The sequence below is a fragment of the Pinus tabuliformis genome, chromosome 1_1 (genome assembly GCF_031772625.1).
Source record: "Pinus tabuliformis cultivar Carrire ecotype Pingquan chromosome 1_1, CPIR1, whole genome shotgun sequence".
Lineage (NCBI taxonomy): Eukaryota > Viridiplantae > Streptophyta > Pinopsida > Pinales > Pinaceae > Pinus > Pinus tabuliformis.
This window is the reverse complement of record NC_142297.1, coordinates 199,056,722-199,084,182: the sequence shown is the minus strand read 5'-3', so window position 1 is coordinate 199,084,182 and position 27,461 is coordinate 199,056,722. Positions and strand designations below refer to the sequence as shown.

Below are 27,461 nucleotides of genomic sequence, written 5' to 3'. Positions count from 1 at the left end.
TTCTACAAATTTTACACTTTAAAAATGGCTTGCATGTGAGGAGATTAGATCCCTCTTGACACCTCTTAACAATTTAAATATTTTGGAATAACATAAATCATAAATACAACAAAGGAAATGACAAATACACATAAATATATATATAACACAAGAATAGTTATAAACACATAATGCACAAACTAAGACTCACAAGGTCTTGGATTGATGGTGAATGGGTGCATTGTTAAGATACTTCTTATGAAAATGGTACTAGTTCAAATTCCCTATGAATGTGACATGAGACAAAATGTACAAATGGCTTTCTAGAAAGACCCAATTACCCACTCCTCTAATAGATGTAATACTAATTCTAATATATAGAGAAGGGAGAGAAACATGGATGACCATCATAGTGATTAATTGTCATCACCACCATCCTTTGTTGCCTGTGTCATAGTTAATGAGAGGTATGTGTAAACATGTTTCCTAGAACTTTGAGCTTTGCTTTGAAGTTAGCCTCCCAGAAGCCCAATTGGCTTCAAAATGTAAGTTTTCCATGTTGGTCATATAGGGCACTATTGTAAATCTCTAATGGAATATCAATCAAATTTGGTCATATAGGGCACTATTGTTGGCTAACTTAGATATTATCTAGAAATTGCACCAACAGGTGTAAAGGAATGTGCTTCCGGGGCATGGGGGGATGTGGAAGGAAATATCAAACTAACTATATGGACAATGGCATACAATGGAAATTTGAGTTTCTATATATCTTTCTATATGGACAATGGCATACAATGGAAAGTTGTCCTTCCTATTTTTCACAATGTGTCAATAAAAAAAATTGTTAAAAAAACAAAAACAACTATGTTTACCCAAAGAATGAAATAAGTTCTAAAAACCAGAAAATAAGCAACTCTATGCAATATTTGTCATTTGAATTTCCCCCTTGGAATAGATAATATATGTAGTTTACTTTCCAAACTAATATTAATACTTTGCAATTATCCAGAAAAATAACAATCATCTTACCTCTCATTTTCTCTTCGAAAACTCCAAGTGGTATGTGCCCAATACGAACAACAGGTTTATTTTTTCTCACTGATTTTTTCCTGTGCTTGTTTTTCTTTCTAGAATGAACTTGGTACTTGGGTTGCAGTGATGGCTCTTGCTAGCACCGAAGACCACAAACTATCAAACTGATAGTCAAAGCCCCATTACAATGTTGATGGCACTGGACGTATTTTATTTTAAGCTGTAAAATTCAATATAATTCAATGCTTTATATTGTTTCGAGACACCCTGAACATGTTTATATAATTCAATGCTTATAATTCAATGCACAAGTTTAAAGATTTCAAAAACTGCTTCCTCAATATGTTTCGAGACACCCTGAACATTAACTACGAAAACGAAATTCAATATAATTCAATGCTTTATATTGTTTCGAGACACCCTGGACATTAACTACGAAAACGAAATTCCAGGAATGGTTCATGGTTTCACATTGGCTATTCTGTATTCATAATAGGTTGTAGTCATGCATAAAAATTACGGTTTAAATTGGAACACACGGCATAAAAGTTAACTTCAAAATGAACCCTTCTGCAAGCTTGCACAATGTTAGATTACCCAGATTGGGTAATTCACAACTCGGTGTTCAGTTAATGGGAGAGTCGGTTAACAGCCGGCCTTTGTTAGTCATTGCAGTAGAGATGACTGGGACTATAGTAATCAAAATGACACCCTTAACATTAGTTTAACTTTCTTAAACTCGTTATTATTATTCCATGCTGCCGTTAAATGAACTGAACTTGCTACTTCATAGTTTCTTGTAATCCCTAGAATATTCCATTTCCTGATTTCTTGTAATCCCTAAAATATTCTTGGTTTCTTGTAATCCCTAGAATATTCCTGTAGAATTGCAAATTCCACCTAAAAACCAAAAAGTATTTGCAAATTGTTTGGCCAACAAATGTTTTGATCCTGGCGGCTTTTCTCAAGCCCTAACAGGTTGCCATGATTTTGTTACTGATGCTCATCTATTTTGCGGTTGTAACGCTATTTTAACTTATTTTCATTTTGTTACTGGGTGCTTTTGCAGTTTCAATCAATTAGACTTGCCTGAATATTCTTCAAAAGAACAATTGGAATAACGCTTATTTACTATTTTCATGTCAAAATCGTTCTATCGTATCTAAAATAAAATAGTCATCTTTGTTGTGTCTATAAGATTCTTCTTTGGATGTGCTACTAGCCACACCTATTAAAATCCAATTTTTATATGTCCCTCACGTGCACATATCCGATCATGTATTTTTCATTGGTTTTTGCTCATGAGTTGACCAGAAGTTACCGGACTCAATAGTATGCTGCGGATTATGAATTGAGAATTCAAACCAACTAGAGGGTTTATTGTTGCTTGTAAGTGAAGTTAGTATTTTTGCTGATGAAAACATACATCCATTGATAACTCACACAATACAATACATTCTTTAGATATGAGCATACCCAGCAAGAGTTGTGGTTTATTGGCTGGTGGCTGCCTTTTACTAGAATTCCCCTGATGTGGCAGAATATAAGTACTCCCAGCGAGGTGCTATGCAGATTGAATCCACGGCAGGGTATCCAGGGAACACTAGAGTTGCGGGGACTAGAGGAACTCCTCAATTGAACCAATTCAATAAGTATATTACAGCTATTACTCAGAATCTTCAAGAGTTCCAAGGAAGAGATAAGTTATGGTGCACTAACTGTAGGACAGAAGGACACCATGTGAATGAATGCTACCTACTCCATGGAGGAGCTTCATAGAGGCAGCCTGTGAGTCATTTTCAAGGGAGACCTTTTGGAGGAGTTGCGCAAGTAGCTTCTACGACACCTTTGAATGGGCTACTCGACTCAGCAGGGGCACCTGAAGGGTTGTTCAGATAAGTTAAATTCAGCTTAGTTGCTCCTCAAGCCAAGCTGTTTGGAATCTATTTACAAGTAGTCCCACTAGTGTTGTTCTTGTTGTTGTACCACTGAGATTCAACTGGAGAAGTATCCAAGTTAAGTTGGGGACCTTTGAATTATTAGCTATTGATAATATTCAGATAGAAACAACTTTGGTAACATGAACAGATTCTAAAGTGGGTTTACAGTGCTGTCAATCTCAACAATATTGTGGCATTATCCTCGAAGAAAATAACTTAAACAATCCCTCTTCCTTGCCTACCTAATGAGATTTTTAGACAAACATTAGGCAGTTCTCCCCAAACCAAGGGCCAAGATCTTTGTCATACATTCCTACTGAGAATGCAATCTTAATTTGATGGTGGTTCTTATGAACTTTATGCTGCTCCAAAGGATAGTCATGGCAGGAGTGATACAATACACTAGGCAAAGAAGGGATTAGGAGGATCTGTTGTCTTTGTGGCTCTCAATAGATTTGTTTGAAACCACCTCACTAAAAAATCATTGAAGCAATTTTTCCTTGGCCATGCCACAAATACCTTAAATATAAAAGAATTTGATCATCAACTGAACCCCAAAAAAATACAGTAATTATCATCAAATTAAAGGGCTCCCAATAGAGGAAGTTTTTTAATTCCAAGGACATTTTAAAAGGCTCCCATTAGAGGAAGTTTTTTAATTTCAAGGACATTTTAAAAGAGAGGAAAGAAAAGATAAATAAACAAATATTTTCTAAATCAACTTTGCCTTTCAATTTCAAAAAGAGAGGAAACAATGTTAAAGTGTATTTTCCAAACCAGCCTTGTTATAGAACCTTTCAGTAAATGAAGGCTCTCTGCATTTGGACCACAAGAATAAGTCCAACAACTAGCTTCCTGTATTTTATCTATCTGCAACAGAAGATGATATTTTGCTGAACTGAACCAGAGGTGACCCTGAACTCCGATAACTTCGAGAAAAAATAGCCACCTGCTCTGCCAGATCCTAGTCCACTGTAAGCACTGAAAGTTTTGATAAAACAGATGGACCTCCTAGCTCCTAACTACAAGGATACTTAAAATTATAAATAACTGCAATGATACTTAAAACTATAAGTACAACCAAAGGGCAGAAAATTATGTAAGATGAGCAGCACAGACATCTAAAACATCAACTTAGCTTAGACATACACACAAAATATGATGTAGATTGCATATATGAATAACTTCTAATTCTAATCTGAAGAAAGGGCCAATACACACCCCATGTCCATATGCATCTATGTGATACAAATAGAAGTTATGGAACAATAATGAAAATGCTTCTTGGCAAAAGAAAAACCCTTGAAAACATCACATACCAGTTGCCCCATTTTCATTAAATGAATTTATAAGTTAGTGAAAAGAGGAAAACATATATGTTCCATTGACACGCATCAAAAGCTAAGCAAAGATCAGTTACAATTCAAGACCACACCTAAATAAGTTATGAGACCTGGTTTCCCCAAATCTCAACATACAAAGACTAACAATGCCCCATAACTGGTATCATAACTCCTATCCAGAACTTCCTCCTAAAACCAAAATATACCAAGACATGTCCACAATCAAGAAGAAATGTGCAAACAAGAAATGTGGCATTGCTCTCCCCTCTGAATGGGGGTCACTTGTGCTTTGCACCTCACTGAAGAAAATGTATTCAATAATACTAGAAGATGATAAGAGTTGTGCAACTTCATTTTCATTTGTGGTAAACTAAATTTTTTTAGAAATCCCAATCCTACTTCACCTTCATGACTGCAAAAAGCTTTTTTGCTTCAAAATGTTCTCTACTTCTACAATTACTACCAAATTGTAAAAGTAGAGGAAATTTTGAGGAATTGGAGCTTTTAAAGACATAAAGAAATGTAGTAGGATTGAGATTTATGAGCATTCTCAATTTATGGCAGATGCAATTGAAGTTGCACACACACTTATCTTCTTTAAGCATTATTGGAGAACCTTTCTTCTGTGGAGCAAAGGGAAGGTGATCCACCATTCAAAGAAGGGAGAGCAGTGCTTTACTTTAGTGGTTAATAGTGTGTCCCAGTAATTAAATCTTGGATTATTTGATACTAAGGTTTAATGGAGTCTGTCTCATAGAAAAAATTCACCCAAAAAAAAGATAAATATGTTTCATTAAAAAAAATAGTTCCATATACATTTTTCTAATGTCCCACATTATTTAGATTAAAGGGACTAGTCCACACTATTCCACAATGATATTTTTTTTTTAAATTACTTCTAACTACATAATCACACAGAGGCAAAATGCATCTAACTACATAATCAAATGTACACAAAATGTATTTAGGGTGGCTTAATTTCCCTCTTTAAATAGGCTACATTCAGAGTTAATAATATGGACCAATACCAAGGTTTCTCAATACTACCATCAATGTATGGGTCATTTTTATTGTTATTATTATTTTATTTCTTCTAGCTTTCACTTTTTCCCTTTTATCATGTAGGAAACAGTCTGAAATGTAAGATCTAGAATATTTTTTAGGTTTAGGTAATTAGCAGCCAGGATAAGGTAGAACAAAGTGCCTGATCGACTTTAAAGAATTCTTCATCCCAAGTCTTGATTTCGTCCTCTGAAATGGCGGATTTCTCATGTGCTGGCTTATGAGCCTCTACATGGTACTTGCAGTATTAGATGACCTTTGAAAGTACTCCTCTTCAGGAGTAAAATCATTCCTTATGTTTAAAGAATGATTTTACTCTTGAAGAGTACTTTGGAAGGTCATAGCCAGTGCCATGTGGAGGCTCAGAAGCCCCCACATGAGAAATAGGCCATTTCTGAGGACGAAATCAAGACTTGGGATCAAGAATTTGTTAAAGTCTATCATGCCAAGAATTTGGGATCAAGAATTCTTCATCCAAGTCTTGATTTCGTCCTCTGAAATGGGGGATTTCTCATGTGGTGGCTTATGAGCTTCGACATGGTACTTGCAGTATTCCTCCTTTGAAAGTACTCCTCTTGAGGAGTAAAATCATTCCTTATGTTTAAAGAATGATTTTACTCTTGAAGAGGAGTACTTTGGAAGGTCATGGAATACTGAGAGTACCATGTGGAGGCTCAGAAGCGGACACATGAGAAATAGGCCATTTCCGAGGACGAAATCAAGACTTGGGATCAAGAATTTGTTAAAGTGGATCATGCCACTTTGTTCGACTTTATCCTGGGTGCTAATTACCTAAATATAAAAAATCTGCTAGATCTTACATTTCAGACTGTTGCCCACATGATAAAAGGGAAAAAAGGAAAACCCCAGAGTGATCCAACACTTCAGCCACTTGCTCTGCCAGATAGTCCTCAGCTGTAAGAAGTTTTGATAAAATAGATGGAGCTCCTAGCTCCTAACTACAAGGATACTTAAAACTATAAGTAAAACCAAAGGGCAGAAAATTATGTAATATGAGCAGCCCAACATCTAAAACATCAACTTAGCTTAGACATACAGACAAAATATGATGTAGAGTGCATATATTTAAGAAAGGGCCAATACAGACCTCATGTATCCACATCTATGTGATACACACAGAAGTTATGGAACAAAATGCATCTAACTACATAATCAAACTTGTGCAAAATCTATTTAAGCTAGTTTAATTTGAGTGTTTAAATAGGCTACATTGAGCATTAATACTATGGGTCAATACCAAGGTTTCTCAATACCAGTAGTCAAATCCACATGTCATTTTTAATTTTATTATTATTTTATTTTTATAGGGTTATATTTATTTTATTTTATTTTGACTGAGTTAAAATGTTTGCATCCCATTACAATATAATAAATCAATACTATGGTCTATTTTTATTTTTATTTTATTTTTATAGGGTTATTTTTATTTTTTATATTTTATTTTGACCAAGTTTAGTTTACATTATATTAATCTCTTTATTTAATTTTATGTTTTTATTTTCTAATTTTTATGTAATTTGACATTGTCAAAATATTAAACATTACATTACGACATGGCTACCATACTAGGTTGGAGAGCCTCGCAACATATATATATATATATATATATATATATATATATATATATATATATAGATATATATCTCTTTTTCCATGATTTGTTTTTCCAATATATACTAAAAATATTTTATTTGTTGTATAATTTTTTTTTTAAATTACTATTATATTTTAAGATATAGTAGTAATAATTTTTTTCAATATTGAAAAATAGAAATCATAAATTTATTGGATTTCTCTTTTTATATATTTACTTTTTTAATAATATACTTTTTAAAGTGTTATATATCACTTCCAAATCAAGTATTGCAGAAATTACAAATTTCTTTCATACCTTAAATTACAAAATGGAATAAGAAATATCTCTTTTTATGTGTATATTAATTTATTTTATTTTTATTGTTTAATTCATTATTTTCTTTTTCAAATGATAAATATCAAATCCAAATAATCAAATAAATTAAATATCTTCTTTATAATAGAACAATATTTGCATGCGTCTTCGCATCATTTCCCCGCTCATAAGTTAGGGGTTCTTAGCACGCTTGCCACGCGTGGTGTAAGAATTTCGGATTTCGGATGAGGAGAGCCTGGAAGCGGAGAAGGCTCATCTCATTGATGTTTTCGAGAAGAATGGTTACAATAGGCACCTAGGTCGAAAAGCCTTCCTCAGGGCCAAAAAGGAGCCTTCAATCCCAAGAGTCCCTAAAGACCATATCATGGGTGTGAACCTTCCTTACATCCAAGGGACCACAGATAAGATTGCGAGGGTTCTAAGAAGGTACGATGTGCCTGCTACTTTTAGGCCTCTCCGAACGATCCGTAGCTCCCTCAGGTCTGTGAAAGACCCTATTGACCCTAAGGACATGGAGGGCGTATATGTCATTCCATGTTCCTGTGGGACCCCTTATATTGGTGAAACTGGTCGCTCTATCAATCAACGTATTAGCGAGCATTCAGCTGACTTAAGACATGGTAGAACCAAGTCCTCTGCCCTAGCTGAACATGCGGGGAAGACTATGCATCATGTGTGTATAGAGGATGCTCAAGTCATTGCCAAAGTTGCGCAGTTTCACCATCGCAAATTTAGAGAGGCCCTGGAAATTGAGAAAAGGCCGAACAATCTTAATAGGGATGATGGCTGGAAGATTAGCAGTTGCTGGGTCCCAGCCTTGTCTTCCTAGCCTCCTCTTTCCCCTTTGGTTAGGTCTTAGGGTTTCTATCTTCCCTCTCCTCAATTTCTGTTCTTGGCGGGTGTGTCTTGGATTGCAGGAGGTAGTAATTTGGTTTTAGTAGTTTCGGGCCAATTATGGCTTTTATCCTATCCGAGGGGGTAATTTAAAATTTGATCAGATTCCTTGCTTTGTTTTTTAACCTAGTTATTTCCTTTAACTGAATTCATATGTATTTAATTAAAATAAACCTTTTAAACCTTGTAAGTAAATAATTTTAGTAATAAATATTGATTGTTTAATGGATATAAATTACTAGGTTAGATTAACATGTACTTTAATTATGGTATTTACTTAACTAGAATACTATTTATAAGATAAAAATTATTAATAAACATAATGAGTGTATGAACTTATCATAATTAATAAAAATGTTTTAAATTTAGAGGAGATCTAGTTCACCTTTGGACCCTGAATTTTAATAATTATTACACAGTTACCTATTGTAACTATATTATAAGAATATTTGTAATTTAATACTATTTATTATATCTAAATAATAATAAATTTAGGTTATTTGAAGATTTAATTTATTAATGACCTTTATATTTAATTTACCTTATTTATTAATGACCAATAATTCTAGTTCACCTTTGGACCCCTTGGGTTTAAATAGTTATTATTAAATTAATACACACTTACCGATTGTAACTAATTTCTAGGAATAATAGTAATTTAACACGATTTAATTATATTTAAATAATTTGGGGATAATATTAAATATAGGTTATTTAATAAATATGGTGATATAATGACCATTATATTTATTACTCAATTAACTAATAATAATTAATTATATGTTTCTATTAATAGAAATCAAGGGTTTGACTTTGATCCTCAGGTCAAAATTAGCCGTTGCAATATAGCCGTTGGAGTCTCTGCACACTCTATTTAATCAAGCTTAGCCTGATCAGTTCTTCAACTTGTCCTGACGATGAACCACACTGGTTGGTTCGAAACGCGTCGACAAAAGATTGATTATGTGATTTTGCCGAAGATATCCAGACAAGATATCTATATTTTTTAATCTCAAATATTTTATTTTTCCTTATGTAAATTTGTGAAGCAAGAGACTTTTCTTCTATATCAATAACCAATGAGTAAAGTTACAATAGGCCTCTAAAACATAAAGCCTATAGGACAAGCCAACGAATAATACAAACCCTCAAAAACAAGAAAGCCCAAGGTTTTCCACACTAGAACCAACGAAAAATCGTTAAACCTCCCAAGGAAAAAAAGCAAGCGATGAACACATGCTCGGGTCGCCAAACAAGCCCGACGAGATCTGACTGTCGAAAGCCCCCGCCGAAATGGACGGCGCTGAGTGATATCGGAGCTCCAAGGTACAAGGAGAATAAGTAGCGATCAAGGGTGGTATTAAGACTCTGACGACACCCACGTGGAGAGAGCTGAGTGGAATCGCTCTCCACGAGCCTAAACCACTTACCATTCGAGAGCCTTGTGATCGACAACAAAACCGCTTCAAGCATGGTTTCTAAACCGAAAGAAACGCCTTGAGGAAAAATAGAAGAGGGAATAGACCAGCCATTCCTCCAGCTGAACCTCGAAGCCCACCGCCGAAAATGTTGAAATAATAATTTCAACTGAAGACTTATTTTTGCGATGCGATCTATCCCATATCTCAAATCTCAATCACATCCTGCCACCCTTCGTTATATGGTGCGATGCGATCTGTCATACCAAATGGGATTGTGGGATGCGATTTAAATGAAGTCAATGGTTAAAGTACAAGCCAGCAGCAAATAAATTTGAAGTGAAGTAAAAGTCTCCTTACCGTTAGTAAATGTCAGTAAAACATTAAATGCAATTTACTGTGGCTGGTAAGTTTTGATGAAATTTTTAATTTTATTTCAGCTGGAGTATGGGCACACGTAAAGGCTGGTAAAAACATTTAATTACTTTTTACCGAAGCATGGGAAGTGAAAACGTGAAGTATGTTTTTCTTGTTGTCATATATATGTAATATTTGTGTGTGTTGCTCATTGTAATGAGAAGTGCGTAGTGTGAGAGAGGATAATGCAAGTAGTTCTATCGGCGAAGATCAAGGGAGCAGCATGTTTTTTTTTGACTGGTGGTCAGGCTCGTGGCAGCGAAAGAATAAGGTAGATGCACAATAGTGCATAGATCAGTTTTTTAAAGTATTGGATATGCATTGAAATGCGAAAGAAAAGAATGCGCAAGGTATTCTTGAAATTGTGAATGTAATGTAAAAGTTTACTGCATATGTAAAAGTTTGTTTTACAGCAGTAATGTAAAAAGGGGTTTTAGAGCAGTAAACCCAGGAGAGTGAATTTAGTTTTGTTTTTGATAGGTGAAAGTAATTTTGGTGAATCCCTCTCACCAAAGAGGATGAATATGTATAAGAGTTGGCTGAATATATTTTTGGTAAATCCCTCTGAGTGAAAGAGGATGAATGTTGTTTCAGAGATTTTGTTTTAGTGAATAGAAATGTCTTATGGTTGTGTAATACTCTGTTCTCAGAATTTTTTTTAAAGCTTCCCTATGCACAAAAGATCCTCGAAAGGTAGAAACAGAGCATTGTCTCTGTGTGTTGAGTTTCAGTTTTGTTTGTGTGTTTTTGGGATTTTGCTCAAAGCCCACCGCCGAAAAACGCTCGCAGCCGAGCACTTCGGAAACTTAAGAAGAAACCTAGTGGCACCAAACAAAGAGCGAGGGAGATAAGAATTCAAACCCCTCAGAGAGAAAACATCAAGCACACATGGCCGTGATTTAAGGAGCCGACCGCCGAAGGAAAAGGAGCAGGATAGGAGAACTTTAATCATAGCCTGCTCTTTGCGCCCAATAATTGAAAACCTTTTTGTCCTCTGTGGCTTGAGCCTTGCACAGAGCTTTTAATCTGCTTGGAGCCATTTTGTGCCATTTCAACTTGATTCTGCAATCCGGATTGATCACCCCTTGGTTGGCTAGCAGATGTGCAAGTTTGTTGGCCTTCCTCCTAACATGATTGAAGATGACTATACGAAGACTCTGGAGATGATTTTGAATGCACTGATACACTTGAATGAGTCTCCATTGTTTTGAGACCCTTTCCAGTGAAGTACCATAGCTGATTTTCTTGACAACGTTTATAGAAATCTCAGAGTCTGCTTCCAAGAGAATATTTGAGTAGTTATTGTGCTTGAGAAGCTCTAGAGAATGCTCCAAAGCCATTAATTCAGCCATGTTGTTGGAGGCATGGCCTAAATGAGAGTGGAAAGTAAAAATATTTTTTCCTTCTTCGTCTCTTAACACCCCTCCATACCAAGGAGTCCCCTGGTTGCTTTTAGAAGCCCCATCAATGTTGCATTTCAGAAACCCTTTTGGTGGAGGATGCTAGAATTCATTTTCCCTATCCATCGTTATCTCTTTTTTGCTTAGACCATAGAGGATAATTTCATGCATTCCCAGCTACTTGAGAGTTCTCAATTCAAGCGCTGTTGGAGAGAACAGTGGTGGAGACAGTCTCTTTTATCTGCTTTAGAATCAAGTCCATCACGCCAAGAGGAGTAGTTTTTTCATCCTTGAAAATTCTTTTATTCCTTTCTTTCCAAGCGTTCCAGATAATAAAGCTTGGTGTAAAGGACCAGGCTAAATTAAGGATCTCGTGCTCTGAAAAGTTTGTTCTCCACCTGTTCACGGTGTTAATAATGCTGCCTTTGTCTCAGTGTGTTGAAAAATGCTATTGAAAGAATCCCACAACCAGGAGGTGTAGGTGCAACTGTTGAGAATGTGCTCCATAGTCTCCTCTTGAGCCTCACATAATTTGCATCTAGAAGGCCCCATCACTCCCCCCCTCTGCATATTATCCCAAGTTAAAATTTTCCTGTGATGAACTAACCACATAAACAGTTTGATTTTCATCCATCCTCGGTATCTCCAAAGTTTTTGCGAGGACTTAGCCAAACAGCAGTGATCTAGGTTATGAGAAATTATTTTAGCTTCCTTAATATTAAAGATTCCTGCTTTGTTTTGACCCCATCGTAACTGATCTTTCCCATCTGAAATCAGGATCTTCCTTTGAACTAAAATGTTCATGAGGTCTTTTGTTTTTGCTTTTATGGGGTCGTGTGCTCTGCATTCCATTTTTCTCCAGCTTCTCCATTTCTCAGTGTCCTGCGGAGGGTTCAAGAAGTCCCTTACTTTTATTAGTCATTGGAAGTGAGTTTCTTGTTTGATGCCCATAAAGTCCTCCCTTAGAAACATTGGTTCTTGTTGCCATTTATCTTTGCAGAAGAGAGCCTCATCACCAGCTCTGATTTCCCAGAAGCTGTTGTTTTGAACCATGCTTCTATTGTTCGAGGCCTTATTCCAGATGTGAGAGCCTTTTATGTTCCCTCACATTCTAATGAGATCACTTGTTTGCGAGGAGTTTGCATATTTTTCTTTCCAGGTTTTAGCCCGTTGTGCCTTTGGTTCTTTAACCCATCTGCACTAGAGTTTAGCTCCTAAAACATTGCTTAAAATCTCCTGATCGTCTAGGCCAAGGACTCCATGACTCTTGTGTTTGCAGATTTTATCCCAAGAAACCAGGGCCCACTTCTTTCTGGTTTCCTCCTTGCCCCGGAGAAAGTCTCTCTGAATGTTCCTAAATTGTTGTAAGACTCTTTTGGGAGCTGGCAGGGCTAATAAAAGGAAAACTGGGATAGAACTGCCTTCGTTAAGATCAATCTCCCAGCAAGGTTCAACGCTCTGTAAGTCCATCTTTTGATTTTGTCTTGCATCTTGTTGATAACCGGTTCCAAAATACTTTTGTGCAAAGGTTTATCTGTTAGGGGGATTCCCAAATATTTTGAATGGAGGAATTCCCTTTGAAAGCCCAGAATCCTGGAGATGTTCCTTTGAATACCAATGTTAGTGTTTGAGAAAAAAAAAATTGATTTGGAGAGATTGACTTGCATACCTGAAGCCGAGGCAAAGTCATTTAAGATTTTTTTGTACGTTGTAGCTTCTTTGACTGTGGGGATACCCTACAACATGGTATCATCTACAAATTGTTGATGAGTTAAGGCTTGGCCATTCTCCATTAAATGAAGGCCCATGATCTTTCCCAAGGCTTGAGCCTTTTTAATGGAACAGCCCAATCCTTTCATTAAGATGATAAAAAGAAAGGGAGAGAGTGGGTCACCCTGCCTGAGGCCTCTCGAAGGTGAGAAGATTTCACAGGGCAATCCATTCACCAAAATTGAAAAATTGGTTGAAGTAACTAAAGCCATAACCCATCTGATCAAGTCATGATCAAAACCAAAAGTAGAAAGGATCTTTTTGAGGTAAGTCGAGTTCACCTTGTCATATGCTTTTGCTATGTGTAATTGCATGATCATACCGGCTTGCCTTTTACTAGTGAGAGAATGAACTACCTCGTGGGCTTGAATAATGTTATCCAGGATTTTCCTTCAACATAACGAGACTGTTCCCCCGAAATCAAAGAAGGAAGAAGAGGTTTGAGTCTGTTGGCCAAGGTCTTGGAAATAATTTTGTAAACGACATTGCATAAAGCAATGGGCTTGAACTTGTGAGGAGTCCAGGCCGAGTCTTGCTTGGGGATCAGGTGATGAATGAGTTGTTGAGGGCTTTCAGCATGGATTTGCTTCTTTTGGAGTCCTCTACCACCTCCAAAATGTCTTGTTTGACAACGTGCCAGCAGGCTTTGAAAAAGTCAACATTGAACCCATCAGGACCAGGAGCTTTGCCATTCTGCATGTCTTTGATTACCATGCTAACCTCTGCTTCGGTAACTGGTTTGTTCAGGTTAAAGTTATCTTCTCTCGAGACTATCCTCGGAATATTCTTTATAATTTCCTTGATGTAGTGATCTCTGTCTAGATTATTTTCATTGGTGATGCCTCTGAAATATTGAACCAACACCTCATCAATATTCTTGTGAGAGGTCTGAAGCTCCCCATTTGCATTCAAAATTGATGAGATTCGGTTATGCGTTCTATTGGCTACGGTGGAATGATGGAAAAAACTAGTGTTTCGTTCACCTTCTTTGAGCCATTGGACTCTTGACTTTTGTCTCCAAAAGATTTCCTCCTGATTGCATAATTTCTCCGAGTCAAGATTGAGTTTTTTAGCTTGCTCATTTTTGGTTTTGTCATAACCATCTGTGATCATTGCTTGGTTTAATTCCTGCAATTTGATCTCCATTGAGTTTTTGTTAGAAAAAATGTTACCGAAATCTTTCTTGTTCCATTCCTTGAGTTTGATTTTAATGAACTGAAGTCTTTTATGAAGGAGGAAAATTTTGGTGCCCTGAAATTGAAGATCTTATGCCCACCATTTTTCAATATTGCTGATGAAATCTGGCTGGGAGAGACAGATATTCTCAAATCTGAAGGGTTTGTTTCTGGGAGCATCGAATCCCTTGATTTCTAATTGGATCAGCGAGTGGTCCGAGCCTCCAAATGGAAGAATAGTAGTAGATATTTCTGTATTGGAAAGTATCAAATTTTCAAAGATCAAAAATCTGTCTAACTTTGAGGCAACCTAAGCATTGCCTCCTCTTTTATTGTTCCAAGTGAAAAGGTCGTTTTGCATTTCAGTATCAATCATTTTCATGTCTTTTGTGAAAGAGTGGAAGCCGACTGAATCTCTACTGAGGATTCTGGTTCCCCCTTTTTTTTCTGAAAGCGATTTAATCATGTTAAAGTCTCCTCCAATGACCCAAGGGATTTCTTCATGTCTCCTTCTGAGATTTTCCAGGGAGTTCAGAAATTTGATTTTCTCATCTATTCTTTGAGGACCATAGACATTCGTAACGAGGAAGGTCTCAAACATCCCTAATGGTTGAATGATAGCTGATAAGTAATTTCTCGTTGCCTCTGCATCTATAATGCTGACTTTTTGGGGGTTCCAAAGCATGAGAATGCCTCCCGTTGTGTTCCCGGTTTTGACTTCTAGAAACTCATATCTGCTAAGCCATTTGTTATGGAATTTTCTTTATGTAAAATTGATATAACATTATATATATATATATATATATATATTTTTTTTTTCCAAGGAAAAAAACGAACTTTCTTATAAGATATAAAAAAGTTACAATGCTTTTGAGTTAACATTCTGCATAGACTGCCTGTTTAGGAGCCGAGACTCCTCTGTTAGAATCATTAACGCCCCTTCAGGGCTCTAAGAACTTCTACTGAAACCGGCTTTTACAGCCATTTCTGATGTGCATGTCCTGTCAAGTATAAAAACCCGCAGAGCTTCCTGGGCCTCCATACATATGGAAAACAACCCAGGATCCAAAACATAAAAGTTTGACCAGCATATAGTTCGCTCTTTAAACCAGAGCTTTTTTAAACAAAAAACATAAGAGTAATATCAGTTGGGACGAAGTCATCATGTTCTATCCGCTAACAGGAAAAAACAGCGCAAGAAAAAGAGCATCTTTTGAGAAAAATTTATATGTTTGGAGCTTGATCCGACACACGGATCTGATCATTTTCCTGTTCAGTTATTCTCCAAACACCCACAGACTGCCGCAAGCCTTCTTTAGAAAATCTATCCGCTTCCTCATTGAATTCCCTGTATATGTGAGCAATTGAGAAAACATTAAACTGTTGTTTTATAGTTTGGATCTCTTCAAGTAAAGGCAACAACAAATAGTTCTGACATCTATGCTTCCCCAATACCCAATTTATAACATTCAACGAGTCACCGAAAATCTGAACTGTGAGGATATGTTTTTGAACAAGCCAACATAGGAGAAGTTTAAGGGCAGTGAGTTCAGCGAAATTATTTGTCCCCCTTCCAATTCCCACCGTAGCTTTGAGAGAATGTGAACCGCTGAGATGAATGCATAAACCGGCCCCCGTGTAGTCGTTTTGAGCAGCCCCATCAAAAAAAGCCCACGGGATCCCTTCTCTGATGTTTGGTTCCTTCCGCGGGGTAGCGTTTGTAGAAGCCTCCTTAATAGGAATGCTTTCAAGGATGGCACTGCTTTGGATGGCAATAGCTGTCCCCGAAGTCAGCTGCTCACAGAAAATGCTTCGGTTCCTAGCAATCCAATTATATATATATATATATCTATATATATATATATATATATATATATATATATATATATATATATATATATGGGTGGCTCATAATGGTACAAGGGATCTAAAATTTTATCTCATACTTGCTCTTTTGGTTCTTAGTCTTTTTCCATTTCTATATGGTTATGTATGATTTTTTCTACTTACCGGAAAACAAATCTTGTAAGATTAAGACATATAGAATTTTGGAAATCCATGGACAAAGATGTAAACATTATGCATAAATAGAAAAAATTGACACACACACACACACACTTTAATCACTACTTGATAAGTGAATAAAGAATGAATTATACATCTTAATATTTTTTTGTTATTAATAATATGTATTATTTTATTATTTTCATAATGTTAAGAGACATATTTTCCATACTTTACTACTTTTTTAATTTTATCAACATCATCATTACTATTGTTATTATTAATTTTTGATGTAAACTCTCATCTTTAATGCTTCACTACAAGACGAGCCATAGTATATGATGTATAATTAAAAAATAAAAAATATCTTTCATGAACAAAAAAGATATAAATGATAGGAACCATAAGTGGGTCAATAGATTATAGACATATAATTCTCACACGATATATGAAGGATAAGAAGAGTGTAGTTGTTGGTGCACTTTTCAAGAGGCCTCACATATGTTTGTTGGTGGAGATTTATACTAATTGGAGGGAGTTAATTGTTGTAGAATATGCCAAAAAGTCATCGGAAATAGAGTTTATGGAAGGAACAATTCATGATGGAAGGTATACAATGGTAAATGTGTTAATCATGTATAAGGGAAGAATTTATTTAGTTCCTTCTTCACAACTTAATGCAAAGATATTAAGGACAATTAGTGATGCACTTATACCTAGTCACCTTAGTTTCTTTAAAACCTACACTTACATCTAGGACAAATTGTAATGGCAAGGACTTAAGAAAGAGGTGCATAATTATATTATATACTTTCCTATTTTCTAGTTGTTGTCACTTACTACAAAATTGTTAGAATGGTGCTAAATGATGCCAAAAGAGTGCAAAAGAGAAAATAATTTTGAAGTCATTGTCCAAGTGGTAGAAGCACTCAAAGCCTACATGAGACCCTCTCCATTGGAAAGTGCTATGAACAAGCTTTCCAACGATATGTGGAAATCCAAAAATGAACTCCTTGATCAAAAGATATGGTCTCCGAAAGTTTCAAGGGTTTGAAGCCTTAGGAAAGAAGGAATATCATAGATCGCAATATGAGAGGTCCAAAATATCAATGTTCACAAGATCGAAGGTCCAGAATATCGGAGATCATAAGATCGAAGGTCGAGAATATCAAATAACACATATTTACTTGAGTAATTTGATATCACATATTTACTTGTGTTATTTGATAGCATACACTACCTGTGTGTAAACATAGATTTACTTATGCTAATTGGTGAAAAATGTATTCATGAGGCATAGAGCTTGGGACCTTAATTTGCGCTCCACTTTTTCTACATTTTCACCTCCTCATTCTTCCATATTTCGATTGGATATTGTTGCTTAGGATTGTGTGTTATGTCTAGCCCTGTACATCGATTTCCCTCCTTTCCTTCCTCGTGTTCATCATACTACGATAAAATTTTTAAACTGTGTATTATTGTGTGTCGGCCACCAAAACCAACACATTTCTCTTTGAGATAAGCCATATTTACTTATGAGTATTTAGATATGTGTGTCTTCTTGAGTCAACCTTGGTGAAGGACTATTGAACCAAGCTCTGATTTATCTCTTTTAAAATTATGTGACATATGGAGTGCAGTAGAAAGACCTTATATAATCTTCAAAAGCACTCCTCCCGGATTCCCTAGGCACTCACCCTTTCATTTCAACCTGGGGGTGTCTCTAGGAGGCTTCTATATCTTCTAAAGCAATTGTGTTACAGAAGATAGAAAAAACTACAACATCTTTCTCGCATCTTTTCAAGTGAATGAATCAGAATACTTTTCCCTCGGTACAACAATTTTTACATTCCCTCTGTCGGGTGAGCAAGGGAAGTGTGGGTTGGAGATATCTCAACTTGGCGACTCCATTGTTTGAATATTATTGTAAACATCCTAACAAATCCATTTTTTGAATCTTGTTGTAAACACCGTGACGACTTCAATCTCTATATATTTATTTGGTCATTCTATATTTCAAGGAGCATCATACTCGCTTTGATGCTAAACAACTGAAAATTTCCCCTACCTTTGAATTTGAGATCACTCACCTAAAGGGGTTTTCAAAATGACCCTTCCTTCTTTCTTGGCCAACAAATTTTCCCCACTAGATTTTTCTTTTGTTGTTGGTTATCCCCATCATGTTCCTCCATATCACGAATGGTATACGAGTTTTCCTAGATTCAGTGGAAGCACAGATAGACGACCAAACCAACAACTCAAGGACTTTCATGAATGCATCGAACAACAAGTTATTGTTCTTGAAGATGTGAAAAGGAAGTTGTTAATGTATTTTTTAGACGAATATGATAGAGCTTGGTACAAAACAATACCTCATGGAAACATATCTTCCTTAAACAACTTTCACATAGCATTTAATGAATTCTACAGAATATTATATCCACTTGGTGCTGTGTTTGAAGATTGTTGTGCACTTTTTAGTGTTAAAATATTTTTGAGGTTAATGATCCTATTGAAGATGTTTGTGGGGCTCAACTCCAAGAATACATATACTAGCATCAAGAAACATCACCCAGCAATCAAGAAAGGGAAGAAGGATACATCATCGAGCTAAAAACAAACCCTCGAAGATCTTATTCTACCGAATTTTATGATTCTCCTTCTCATGATTGGTATGAATGTGATGGGATGTTGAGTAATGTAGGACTACAATAGCCCAAGTCATGGGAAGGTGCACCAAAATAGGAGACCCACCAGGAGGTTAACAAAGAGGCTCCAGTTCACGATTCACATCCTTCAAATGGAGAACAAGTTCAAGAAACTAGTATTAAAATCGATAAAGATTCTCCAATCTATGATTTAGTTGATTCAAAGGAGGATGAGATTGTTGCATACTTTCAAAGAGATTTACTTACCACCAAGTGGGGAGAATACTTTAAGCAACAACTTGTTCAAGAAAAGCCCAAAGTTGAAGAACCAAGTAGGGTTTGTGGTTGTCTTTTGCAGAAATATTCATTCCTAGAAATTGTTCGAGAAAGAGAGATGGTTGTAAATGTTTCTCATCAGTTATATGATCCAGTAGATGGCTATATGACATCTTTCTTTGTTGAGTAGCTGATCTCGATTATGGGGTGTGTATTAAATGTTTTACGTCAAGCTTTCAAATGGTTAATGCCTATTTTAATTGCTAACTTTGTAGAGAGTGATGACATAAGCTCTAGTACTCAGATGTTGGGTTGGTATCATTGGACGATTTACCACGCTTGGGTGAATTGATCCCTATGCATATGTAGGATTTGTATATAAATAATCTCACTAGGTGAGCATTTAATTTCCAGTTGTTAGAATTTGTGGTTCTACATTTCAGTTTTTATGAGGAAGGGACTCCTGAGAGTTAAAGTTCCATGGAGGTTTTTTGGTTTTACAGGTTCAATATATTTTTGACTCCATGCCCAATGGTGAAGGCTACTTGTCTACATGTTCTCAAAAACTTGTGAGCAAGGCACTATCCCCAATTGGAGCCAATGTTGTCACTTACTACAAAATTGTTCGAATGGTGTGAAATGATGTCAAAAGAGTGAAAAAGAGAAGATAATTTTGTAGTCATCTTCCAAGATGCATAATGACTCAAATATTATCTAAACCTCTCCATTGGAAAGTGCTCTCAACAAGATTTTCAACGATATGTGGAAATCCAAAAATAAACTCGTGGATCAAAAGATATGGTTTGTAGAAGTTTCAAGGGTTTGAAGCCTTAGGAAAGAAGGAATATGAGAGATTGCAATATCGGAGGTCCAAAATATCGAAGATCACAATATCGAAGGTCCAGAATATCGAAGATTGTAATATTGGAGATACAAAATATTGGAGATTGCAATATCAAAGGTCTAGCACATTGCAATATCAAAGATTGGAATATTGAAGGTCCAAAATATCGGAGATCATAATATCGAAGGTCTAGCACATCACAATATGAGAGATCGCAATATTGAAGGTCTAGAATATTGGAGATCGCAACATCGGAGCATTAACACACGTCGTATCGCAAAATTGGAACTTCTTAAAGTGAGAACCTTTAAAAATTTGTGATATCATAAAGTGCCGATAGTATTAGAAAGCATCAAGGAATGTTGATAAGGGATTAATGAAGGATTTCATTGCAAAACCAAAAGTTGATGAGCCCTTTTCTCTCTCCTCTAGCGAGACACATGGAAACATACCATTGGCTCCGATAAAGACACATGACAGCATATGATTGGTTCCGATAAAGATACAATGGCATTTGATTTCATCATGATGTGGCGAGACGACAGGACATGTGGCAGGAAGTTTTGGCATTTTGAGTGGCCTAAGGGGACAAATCTCGATGACACATGTCACCACTCATGAGGTGCCACATAGAGTAATGACGTCATATTAGAGGTGGGCATGTTGGAGGTTGAGGATGTCGTAACTTTAGAACAGTTGGTGTTTGAAAAACTTGCGATGAGAGAGGATCTAATAGTGTATTAAAAAGATTTAAGAGGTGGATGAGTTGGCAACAATGATTTCGTAACACCACTAAGGGCACCACGGTTGGTCGCTCCCAACTCTAGAAAGTGGGGAATTCAAGCGGTTAAGAGGAACGCGACAGGAGAATTGGTCGAGTAACTGAAGAAGAACATCATGGAAAATATGTATCCTCATTAGAGGCCATCAAAAGAAGTGGCATGGAGATATTTTTCTCTAGCCATCATTATGTTTTCCCATATTTTGTTATTTTGTAATTTGTTGCATTTTCAAGAAAGGAATCAAATCCTTTGTAATGATTTGTGTATAAGAAACTTCTCACACATAGAGAGCTAGTTGATTAGGTGGTTGGAGCTCGAATGAGATATTTTGTAACTATTTTTCAAGCTCTCCCTCTCCTTATAAAAAGAGGGGAGAAACACTTAACACAAGTTCCCAAATTCTGCAGTCTCGAGGCCCAAATTCTGCTTTTGCAAGTTTTGAGCTCGATTTACAAAGAGAGTTGTCCCACTTTGGTTAAATTTTCTTATTCATGAGGTGCTCGGGCATATACAATTGTTAAATGTGATGGACTAGTGATTTGGACTCCATCTTCAAATATTAATGAACTTGTTTTGTTGATTCCAATCGGAGCAATGCACAGTATGTTTTCCCCTTTGTATATCATTTCATGTATGTCTTTCCTCCTCTCAAATTTTGTAATGAAGCTACCAGTTTCACTCTCTCATGGTTGTATGTATGTTGCTAAGTAGTGTGAAGTACATGTGTAAACACAGATTTACTTGTGTTATTTGATAGCCTATAGTACCTTTATGTAAACATAAATTTACTTATGCTTATTGGTGACAAATTTATTCATGAGGCATAGAGCTTGAGACCTTAATTCATGTCCCACTTTTTCTGCATTTTCACCTCCTCACTCTTCCATATTTATGCTAGAGATTGTTGCTTAGGATTTTTTATTATGTACAGCCCTTTGCATCAATTCCCCTCCTTTCCTTCTTGTTGTTCACCTATACTACAATAATAATGTTCAATTGTGTATTGTTATGTGTCAGCCACCAAAACCAGCGCATTTCTCTTTGAGATAACCTATATTTACCCATGAGAATTTAGATATGTGTGTCTGCTTGAGTCAACCTTGGTGAAGGACTATTGAACCAAGCTTTGATTTATCTCTTTTCAAATTATATGACATATGGAGTGTAGTATAAATACCTTAGATAATCTTCAAAAGAACTCCTCTCGGATGCCCTAGGCACTGACCATTTTCTTTCAAACCAGGGGTTGTCTATAGGAGGCTTCTATATCTTCTCAAGAAATTGTGTGACACGAGATAGAGAAAGCTACAACACCAGCAAAGAAAGAATGAGCATATTTATTCAATTGGTCTACTTCAAGCCCTACTTATTTCTATTCAAAAGTGGAAATATATTGCCATGGATTTCGTCATAGGGCTACCTAAGGTAATGTGTAAATATTTCATTGATGTGGTGGTTGATAGGTTGACTACACTTGCACACTTCTTTTCCATTTCAGTGACATACAACAACATAGGTGTAACACTCTCTCCCACCTCCTTAGGCTAAATGTGATTGAATGGTAGGTGTTACTTTGACTTAACCCAACCTCCATGGTCTCATTATGAAGATGGGGTTACAAAATTCCTTCTCCAAATTCTGCGAAACTTTCCTTAGATAAAATCATTGCATTTACCTTGTCAAGAGCTTTCTGGTGATATAATTATTTTCTCATTCCCACCTCCAGAATGAAAGTTATGCCTAATTGATGTTTGAGTCCCTTAACCCCTTTCCATATTAGTTAGGATTTTCCTTGCGATATCTACGTGGCACTAATACCTCATACAAGATCTAACATGGTGTTTTCCATAGTACTAGAGCACCATCACACAATAAACTTTGGGTTTTTTTACTATAATATCAAAGATACAACACAATTTTCTCCTTGTTAGGTAACAGAGATAATCTATGTCCTGTGGACTTCATCTATTTCATGACTTTTGTCTACTTTGAGCGCTAGGTAGAAAGGAACTAAAAAATACTTATGTAGTCTGAAGTCTGTGGTGAGATGGCTCCTAGCCATGTTTTCTACCATGTCAACACCACATAGCACCCTGTTGTAGCAGCTACAACAACCCTCCAAAATTTTCTCTATGCTTTGCTTCGATGCCTCCCTTCTAAACCACAACAACTCATCTTGCACTGATCTAGGTACTTGTGCTTCGATTGAGCCTTATAATTTTCATATTGCCTTGTTTTTTCTCACTTATTTCATTTTCCAACCCACAAGTCAATCTCTTGACTTGGCCCTGATCTGATTTCGGGCTTTCCTTAGAAAACTGCACAATTCTTGAGGGAAACTCGGCCTGCTCTAGGGAATTGTCTAGTCCTGACTACCAATGAGCCTTGAGCTCAGGAAATGAAAATTACTAGATGAAATCCAACCTTGACCTGGGAAAATGCGCAGAGAGGGGAAGAAGCATAGAGCCACTCAACCTAGAAATTACGTAGAACCCACTGTGCTCAGAAATTGCACAGTGCATGAGCGAGAGAGTTTCTGAGTCCTTCCTAGAACTACGAAATATTTTGGGGAAATTCATGGTAGTTTTTCTCAAAAAAGAAAAAATTAAAAAATCAAAAGACATCCCTAAAAATATGGATCTATTTTTAGTGACGTGAAGGAGGCACTTGAGTTATTTTAGAAACTTCCACCAAGTGTCACTTTTTCCTTGATTTTAGGCATGTGCATCATAAAACCTAACTTGACTGAATATATTTAATCGACATTGATAGATCTAATTTTCACACTTGATATTGGATCTCTAGCATTCATGAGGAGATCAAGGAACCTTCTATGCGATTGTTGTCCATTTTCCGGGTGAGTTTTGCTCTTCTCATCTTTTGCCACTTTTTCTGTCGTTTTCTGTTTTTTTTTTTTTTTTTGTATGTTGTGAGAGTGTTGTTTCACTTGTTTCTTTGAACAACTACTGGAATTTTAACTTGTTTTAGCTTGTAGAAGTGTTGCTTAAATTTTTAGATTACCTTTCCCGAGTGTCATGTTTTTTACCATTTTTGCACTAATGGTCATCGTTGCGGTGACTCTCTTCACATGCTTCATTTTCCTTCAATTTAATTGATTACTGCACTTGTTTCACATGTATGCATCAAAAATTAGTTAGATATGTACTCAACATCACACCATCCTTAGATATTCTTGTTTTTCACACTCCCCATGGGCAAATCTAGGTCCTCTTTCCAAGATCTCAATGTGCACAACTAGCACTGCGCAATACGAGAGCTCAAGGCCTCTGCCTTGGCTTCTCGAATTGCGTAGATCATGTCCTAGGTTGACTCCAACTCCACACTATGCAATTCAAGGAACCAGCTGTTGTTGGGAAAAGTATCCATTCAGAATGCCCCTATCCCACTCTAAGGTGTGACAGTGCCTTAGCAACAAACAAGGAAAACTATTTTCGTATTCTTCTTTATGAAATGTAAACAAAGAGGAAGGATGTAACTAACCTGTGTCTTTCGCTAGTTTGTTGATCCAATCGCTCTCTCCTTTGTTCGCTTCCCGCTGCCTGCTCCCTTACTGGTCCAGCTTCACCATGTTCCTGCAAGATCACAGAAGAGAGAAACTACACAAAAGACATAGATTTACATTCATAACTAGTTTAGGATCAGATTTAAACTAAACATGCAAATATAACAAAGCATCATTGATATACAAGCATATAGGAGAAACTCAAATAGTTTTATTGATAAGATAAGAAAGTCCAAGAGGAGATACAACCAAGTGAGTCCCACTCCAGCATCTACCTCCCACCAAAGGAATCCCTTCCTCACCTCCAACAAAGCATAAATCACCCAATGCACTAATCTCAATCTCAAACCAACAACAATTCTCTGCAAAGTACAAAATTCCAGCCTCTGGATCTTTGGGATGAGGGATCCATATATAGATGTAAGCAGAGAGGATGAGTCAGCTTATGTTTTGACTTGTGGCTTCTCTCTCTCAGTTCTTGCTTCCACTTGGAGGCTGAGAGCCTCTTACTCATCACTGGTCGAATCATTGAGGCAACTGTCATTGAGGAAGATTCTGGAAGCTTCCAGTGTATGTACACCTCTCGGAGTGACACTACCATTTGGCATTTCTCGCTCAGCGCACCCTGGTAGTGCATTTAGGTGCGTTGCAACGCACCTAGCTAGTGTACTGGGGTGCATTGCAACGCAGGCAGCTAGTAGAGCATATGAATTGATCCTGATTTGACTAGTTCTGAGTGGTTTTTGGTGGAGAACTTCTCGGAGAAGCTGTCATTGGTTGACTTGTTCCTTTAGGGGCAGGAACAACACTTTTAGGGACTTTGGATCCCTTGGATTATGGACATTTCATGCTCAAAGCTGTAAGGCACAAATATGTCTATAACAGTTTCCCCCTAAAGTATGAGGCCCTTTATCGGGTGAAATGCTTTATTAGGAGGATCCGAAGTTCTTTCAATGCTGGGAGGAGACCTGTAATAAGATACAATACAATACATTATTTTTCATACTGTTTTCATGATCTAGCTGAGGCGGGCATTCCCATGCTCAGTTTTATAAATTCATTTTTCTGTACATAGGACAAACAATCGTCTGATGGTAGACTGATGATTCTGATGAAATCATCATCCTTTTGGTAGGATGATTATCTGTGCTGCAATGTTGTACATGTCAATGTCTTTATTTTTCCTGAATATATATCGCAACCCGGATGGATGAAACTAGATCCGGGGTCTTCAATCTCGTCCGATCTTCACTCTAAGTACAAGTCGATCCATGTGAGAAATGTTTTGAAGTCGAACATGGGAAGACATCGCTTGATTACCAGTCAATGATGTAAACTGTTAACAAGTGCGAGAGGAATCACCGATAATGATAATGACCCTCAAGGTACTGCAGTACAATTCACGTGGTGTGAATAAAGGACTGGCGTCGAACACCACGCAAAATCTTTCGGTCGAAGGTCATTGATGTATACCTGTCGCCGGAAGTGAGAAACTTGCCATTGGGTCACTTCAGACCCCCATCATACCTCCATAACCATCCATGCATCTTCCACCAACCACCCATCCTCAAAAATCCCATTTCGAAACATCCTGTAGAAGAATTTCAGAACTTCCTGTAGAAACCCCTGCAGACTTCCTGTAGAAGTTCATAAACACGGTTGCATGGCATCCAGACTTTGTGAAACTCTCAGAAAGAATGTTAGGGATCCCTTAGACCCTCTCTGTACCATCCCAACCTTTCCCAAAGCATTTCATCCTTTGATCCATCCCTGCACAGTGGAAAACTAGTTAGAAGCACATGCATGATAATTTCAACAACTTAAGCAAAAATACAAAAAGATGTTTTCTTCAGATAGTGATAACTTAGACACATGCATTTTACCTTCCTAGAAGTAATGGCATCTCTTTTCGTAGTTTGCATTCTTTCCTTTGCATCAGTAGGACTAGTTGGTAGAATTAGGGTTTGCTAGGGTTTGCGTTTCTTTTTGGCTCTCAGTTTCTTTTTGCAATTAGATTAGCTTCCTTCGAGTTAGCTTTCATCCATCAATTAAAAAGCTTCTTCTAAGAGCTCATAGAAGTTGGCTTAAGCTCCTAGCGGACTTGTGCTAGCTGACCAAGTGACAGCTGCGGCAAGAGCTAGTACTTGTGCATACAACATCGTCGCTTCCAAGTTTGTTACGAACTACCAGGTTGATAAAATTTAAAGAAGGGAGTTCTAGGAGTTGTAGCATTATTGCTACAATACTGGGGCTCACCATCTTTTTAGCATCGTTGCCGGGGAAGCGTCAGAGTATTAGTGATTGTTGCTATTCTTCTATTTTCCACTACAATCTTCTGCTAAGTAGTTTATTTCATTTCCATTATGCAATTTCGTTTATGCAAAAGTAGATTAGAATTTCCCGCTTTCATAGATTAGCATTTCAATTCCGCAATTTCATTTTTGCAAGCGTAAATTAGCATTTCAATTCTGCAAGCGTAGCCTAGCATTTCATTCCTGCAATTTCATTTGAGCAAAATAGATTAGTCCTTTCCTGCTTTCATTTCAATTCCGCATTTTCATTTTGGCAAGATAGTTAGTTGCATTTCAATCTATTTCAGTCTTGCAGGTAGAAATAAAAAAAAAAAAAAATCAACCAACAAGATTTCATTTCATGCCTTGTAGGAGTAGAGATAATTTAGAAAAATATTTGCACAACACCCCCCACTGCTTCACACAACCAACCTTCTCTCTTCTTCGATGGCTGTGACTAAGAAGAACCCCTGGGTGGACATCAAAGCATATTTAAAGAACCTCTAGGGGAGAAGAAGAAGGAACCATTCCTCTGGAGAAAATGGCTACAAGCAGAAATGTTGGGAGCAGTCCCTTATCCAAAGATGAATTTGCAAATCAGCTGGAAGATTTCAAGAGTGATATGAGGCAGTTTCTTGCCATGCAACTGGATACCTTGCGGATCCAAAAGAAGCAAGAAGAAGCCAAGAGGGCTTTGGTCATCTTTTGTCCTAGGTGCACTAGAAAG

General features: G+C 36.8%; 1 long non-coding RNA gene across 2 annotated transcripts in view; it reads right to left on the bottom strand.

Moving 5' to 3' along the window:
• Nucleotides 1–27,461, bottom strand: part of LOC149212207 (uncharacterized) — a 335,338-nt gene that overhangs the window by 116,176 nt on the left and 191,701 nt on the right. For both annotated transcript variants that reach the window (XR_016250220.1, XR_016250219.1), the window contains one exon: nt 1,012–1,234. This is a non-coding gene — a long non-coding RNA (uncharacterized LOC149212207). The remainder of the gene's footprint in view (nt 1–1,011; nt 1,235–27,461) is intronic.